Genomic DNA, 6,481 nt, shown 5'->3' on the forward strand with positions numbered 1-6,481 from the left:
ACCTAGATCCTCTCGCAGGATTCTTAACACAAACAACTGCATTTCTAGGGATTTTAGAGTCATTTTTATAAACTAAGGCATTCCACTTGCCTTTTTAGGGTCTACTCTTTTTTCTTTTTTCTTAGCATACAATACAAATAATTTTTATTATGGCAGTTTCCAAAAAAGTTTTCTTTTTTACTGTTTCTTTTATCTTTTCATCGTCTCTCCCTCCTGTAGTTTTTTTTTTTTTTCCTACTCTTTGCACACACCCCCAAATAAATACACGGCGACTTATAAATGCCGAACCTTAGCTTGGCTTGTTTCTAGCCAGCTTTTCTAAGTTAAATTAACCTGTTTCTCTTTAACCATGTTTTGCCTCTGAACTTTTTACCTTTCTTTATTCTGTCTCTTTCTTTCCCTCTTACACTGTGGCTGGCTGTGTGGCTGGGTGCCTGTCCCCCCATGTCCTCCTCTTTCTCCTTTTCTCTCTCTTCGCGCTCAAGCATAGATTTCTCCGACTTTTTCTCTCTGCCTGCCAGCCCTATCTATCCTTTCTCTGCCCAGCTATTGTCCATTCAGATCTTTATTCCACCAATCAGCTGTCTTAGGCATGCAAATAACACAGTTTTGTAGAGTTAAACAAATACAACTTCATCTGCATCATTAAACGAATATTTCACCGCATAAACTAATGTAACAAACCTTAAACTAATACTGCACAATACCATCCCATCCTTGACTCCATCCATACCCTATGCAGCCTCTTTTCCCCTTTCATATCACATGGCCCCTTTGTCCCCACTCACCTCCCCCTCTCCTATCTTCTCTCATAGCCTATATCCACTCTGATATCCCCTCGTTAAAATGGTTTGTGTATGGTAGAGAACACCTGAATTTTGTCTTTCTGTGTCTAGGTCACTTCATATAATACTGCCAAGAACCACGCCTTTCCCTGCACATTTCATTTTTTCCTTTGTAGCTGAGTAAAATTCTTTGTGTATATATGTGACATTTTCATTATCTGTTGTTTTGTTGATGAGCGGTAAGATGTTTTTTTTCTTTCATGCTGTTATGAATCATGAGGATAGAAACATAGCTATGCATGCATCTATGTGGTAAGATATATGTACGGAAATGGTAGAACTTGGTCATGTGGTAGCTCTATTTTCAAATTTTAGAGTAAATAATGGATATGCTATTTTACAACCCTTTCAGAATATTGCCATTTGTTTTGTTTATATTTTGTTTGTCTGTTTTTATTGTTATTATTCTATTTTTGAGACAGGGTCTCACTATATAACCCTAGCTGGCCTGGAACTCACTATATAGACCAATCTGGCCCCAAACTCAAAGAGATCTTCTTACCTCTGCCTACCAAGTTTTGGGATTATCATTTATTTTCTTGGCTATAGCCATTCTGACTTGGAGAAAATGAAATCTTAAAGTTGTTTTAATTTTCATCCTCCTCATAGTTAAGGACGGTGAACACTTTTAAAAGTGTCATTAGCCATTTGTGTTTCTTCTTCTGAGAAATGTCCATTTCATTAACCTATTTATTGATTGGCAGTTTTCCTTTATAATATTTAATTTATTTTCATTCTTTATATGTTGTATACATGAACTTCTTCTCTGGGGCATAACTGGCAAAAATTTGCTCCCATTCTGTAGGCTGCTTATACACTCTGCTAATGAAATGGGGGGCTGTTTTGTCCTTCAGTGTACAACATTTTAATTTTATATAGCCCCATTTATTAGCTCATTGAACTATTTTCTGTCCTGTTCAGAAAGTCTTGCTCATACCAATAACTTAAATATATTCCCTATGTTTTCCTCTAGCACCTTCAACATTTCAGATTTTAAATTAAGAGTAAGATCTATCATCCATTTTGAATGGTTTTTGTGTAAAGTTGGAAATGATTTTATTATTCTGCCAAAACATTCAATTTTTACTAGAACCATTTATTGAACAGGCTTACCTCCAACCCAAGTGTATATTTTTGGCAAAAATTAAGTGCCCATAACTATGCGTACTTATCCCTAAGCCCTCTAGCACATCCTATTGGTCTACATAGCTATCTGTTTTATGGCAGTTCCATGTTGTCCTGCTCACTCTAGTTCTATAGTATAATTTGAGATCAGGAACTGTGGTACTTTAGCAATATTCTTTATGCTTATGAGTACTTAGGTTATTCTTGTCCTTTTGTATCTCCATAAAAATTATTGGATTCCTCTCCCTGCCCACTCCAGTCCTATGAAGAATGTCATTGGAATTTTGGTGGAGCTTGCCTCGAATGTATAGCTACCCTTAGTTAATCTAGTCATTTTCTCAATATTAGTTCTGCCAGTCTAGGAGCATGGCAGTTCCCTTCATCACCAGCATTATTTTTAATTCATATTTTCACTGTCTTAAAACATTCACTGTAATGGCCTCTTACTTCTTTTAGTGGGTTTATTTCTAAGTATTTTATTATGGAGGTGCTAGTGTGACTAGGACATAGTCCCTAAATTTCCCAAGCAAGTGTATTATTGGCATGCCAAACTACTGATTTTTTAGATGCTTGCATAGAATTCTAAACTTTACTGAAAGTATTTATAAAATCTAAGACATGTCTGGTAAAGTCTGTAGGATAAGAGACCCTGTAGTATAAGAATTATTCCATTTGAGAATAGGGAATACTTCTTCCTTTCCTATTTTTATCTCTTTCTCTTATTTTCCGTTAGACACCAGGCATTATGTTGAATAAAAATGGGTAGGTAGGAGGTACCCTTTTTGCATTATAGATTTTGGATAAAATATTTTCAGTTTCCCCCATTTAATGTAAGGGTTGATATAGGTATGTTTTACATGTATATTCTTTTATTATTTGTAATTTCTCTAGAACTTTTATTACGAACTTTGTCAAACGCTTCTTCTTCATATATCAAGATGACCAACTCCTGTCCATAAGGTTGTTTATATATTGGATCACCTTTATTGATTTATGTATGTTGAATCCTCATTTGCATCTATGGGACTTGGGATGGAACCTATTATATCATAATGTATGATCTTCTTACTTTGCTCTTGAACTCGGTCGCAAGTATTTTGTTGTCAATATGTCTTTATCTGATTTTGTTATCAAAACAAGATTGGCTTCACAGGCTGAATTTGCTTATGCTATTTCTCTCTTCCTGTTTTGTGGAAAAGATGGGAAGTGTTAGCATTTCCTCCTTGAGCGATTGCTAGGGAGCATGTAGGAAGGGGAGCAGATGAAGAGGAAAACCTGAGGCAGACAAAGGCACATGAGCTGTGGAAGGGGTTATAAAGTTCATTGCTTTGTTTGTTTTTTGTCATTTTCTGTGGTGAACAAATGCATTGAAATGTAGTTGAGTTAAAAGTGGAAAATCCTAACTGAATCTCCATGGCTTCTAATGGTCACTCTAACCCCTTTGCTGCTCACTGCAGTGTATGGAGTTTGGGTCTGGGAAGGGGCTTGCTTCAGGAGCTGGGTAAATCTAGCTACAAAATGGTTTTTTTCAAGTCAGTTACAATAGAGTTATTTTTATAAAAAAAAAATTTGTTTGATAGAATTCAGTAGTGACTCCATCTGGTCCTGGGTTTTTCTTTGTGGGGAAACTTTTAATTACTGCTTCAATCTCATTGCCCACTACAGGCCTATTTAAATTATTTATATCTTCTGGATTTAATTTAGGTTAGTCATATGTGTTCAGAAATTTATTCATTGGTCTTCTTCATACTAGTCTCTAATGACCATCTGGATTTCACTGGACTCTGTTGTTACTTATGTATTTGGATCTTTTCTCTCTTTATATTCCTGTCTTCTATTCTTAATATCTAATTTTCCAAGTTTATTTATTTACCATGCCATGCATTAAATGGAGAGTACTGATAAAACTAGGCTGATTTCTTTCCCAGCTCCTCGTCTTCTTTTCTAATTTCTTAAGTTAAAGACGCATTTCAACCAATTTCAGCCTTTTCCACTAAAGTAAAGGCAGTAAAGATGCTAATACTGTTTGAGATGCATCACTTGACATATGTATTGAAATATAGTTGTTTTATGACAACTTGACGTAAGCTGGAGTCATCTGAGAAGAGGGAGTCTCAGTTGAGAGAATGCCTCCGTGAGATCAGGCTGTAGGCAGGACTGGAGAAGGTTTTTTAATTAGTGACTGATAAGGGCAGGCCACAATAGTGGGTGGGGCCACCCCTGAGATAGTGGTCCTGGGTTTTATAAGAAGGCAGACTGAGGAAGTCATGAGGAGCAAGTCAGTAAGCAGCACCCCTCCATGGCCTTGCATTAGCTCCTGCCTCCAGGTTCCTGCCCTGCTTGTGTTCCTGTCCTGACTCCTTTCAATGATGGATTATGATGTGGAAGTGTAAGCCAAAGAAGCCCTTTCCTTTGGGGACTCTCTCATGCTATATAACAACTTTGCCTCCTCTGTGTCGCCTTTTCAAGGACCTATCTAAAAATCTAAATGTCTCAAAAAAAAAAAAACCTGACCTTTCTAAGTCTACATGTAGTTTTAATTTATCTGTTTTTGGTCATTTAAAATCCAATAATATATTATGTATAATGGAAGCCTTAGAAACTCATCAAAGTATCGTAGTGTGTCGTAAACATATGATAGATATTTATAAATATTCCTTGGATACTTGAGGAAATGTTCTATAGATTTCCACAGGAGAGTCTTTTAATAGTGTTTTTTAAAAAGATATTCTGTACATCTACTACTCTATGAACCTGGTTCATAAAATATTGAGAAAAGTACATTGAAAATATCTATTACCATCATGATTTATTAATGTCTCTGTTCAGTTCTTATGTAATTGTAAAAAATACCTACTTAAAAGGTGTGCTGCTGGATATACCCTAGAACTGTACAGTGTTGCTGAAATAACTATCTTTGGGTAAGGATAAATTTTGGCTTATTTTTATCTCATTAGAATATCCAAACCAACAATCCTTAGTTATATATATATTTATCCATTGCTGTCATTTTGCGTTCAGTCATACTACAGCCTTATTTTAAAGTATCTCTTCTTTTAATTTATCTTGTTTTGTTTTTGAAATGGGCTCTTATTGTATAATCCTGGCTAGTCTGGAATTATGTAGCTCAGGTTAGCCTTGAGCTCATAGCGATCTGCTTGCCTCTGCCTCCAAAGTACTGAGATTAAAGGTATGAATCATAACTCCTCACAAGGCATATCTTTTAAAAATAAAGCCAGTTAAATTTATTTTAGTCTAGTCCTTGTCTTCCAACTGGAAATGCTTCCAATTACAGTTTCTGCAGTGGATGTGTTTAGATTATTTTTACCACTTTTCTTTGTACTTTTCATGTGTTCTTCTCTAATACTAAATTTTTTCTGTGTTCTTTGGAGTTGGCTTTTCTTTAATTTTATTTTTTCACTTCTGCAAGACATAGCTTTCTTTATGCAGTCATTTTTACCCTTTTCATGCTACATTAATAATCTCTATGGATATAAATATCAAAGTCTAAAATTAGCATCATTCTCTTCCATTCCAACAACATAAGGACTTTAGAGTCCTGTGTTTCAAACACCATCCCTTTCCTGTCTTGCAGCTGCCCTTTATGACAGTCATACTTTTTATAGGTAACTTGACAATGCTTAGACTGACTAACCTCTTTTCTTTTCTCAGCTTTACTCTTCCTTCTCACGGAACACATCTTTCATCAGCTATTGTTTTGCTTCAGAACGCGCTCACTCGAAGCATTTCCCACAGGAAAAGTCAAGGGGTGGCAATTCAGTCTTTAGTTCCAACAGTCCAGCTGAGAGCAGTGTATTGCAAACTCTTAACTCAGGAGTATCCAGTCCAATACTCAGCCACCTACGGTCTGACCTGGTCATAAAATGCCTCTGAAAAGTTTGTTGTAAACTACAGTTTTGAAGACACCCTACACTTTGGCAATCATTTGACAAGATTTACATTCTCTGGAAATGTTGAAGAAGTCCAGGACTTACGCTTAATTCTGTGTCCAGTGGGGGTGAGGCAGGCAACAGAATGAGGATTTGTTGGTAGTTCACCTTTTCATGGAGGATGCTGCTTCTTCTATCCAGCTTTACACAGGAATGCTTCTTGTTGGTTGTTACCTTGCTTCTGATGATGCTCTGGACGAGGTCCTGCATAAACCAAAGTCCATGTCATTTAGGTTTACCAAGCCTTTCTAGCCCTTACCTTTCTGAGTTTCTGGCTTCCCTTGTTCTTTCAGCTTCTAAAGCTTCCCTTCACTTTCTCATTAGCTCAGTGGTGCAGTTAGAGCATCTTCAAATATTGCTTATGAACCATTTATGCTACAGAGAGGGTTGGTTTCAAGATTTTATACTTCATGTGCCAACTCTTGTTGTAATAGGAGCTGCGGGGCTGCGTCCCCTGCCGCCTGCTAGCTTATGCCCCGAAATAACAACACACAAATTGTATTCATTTAAACACTGCTTGGCCCTTTAGCTCTAGCCCTTACTGGCTAATTCTGATATCCC

Source organism: Microtus ochrogaster, chromosome 1 (assembly GCF_000317375.1).
Source record: "Microtus ochrogaster isolate Prairie Vole_2 chromosome 1, MicOch1.0, whole genome shotgun sequence".
Taxonomy (NCBI): Eukaryota; Metazoa; Chordata; class Mammalia; order Rodentia; family Cricetidae; genus Microtus; species Microtus ochrogaster.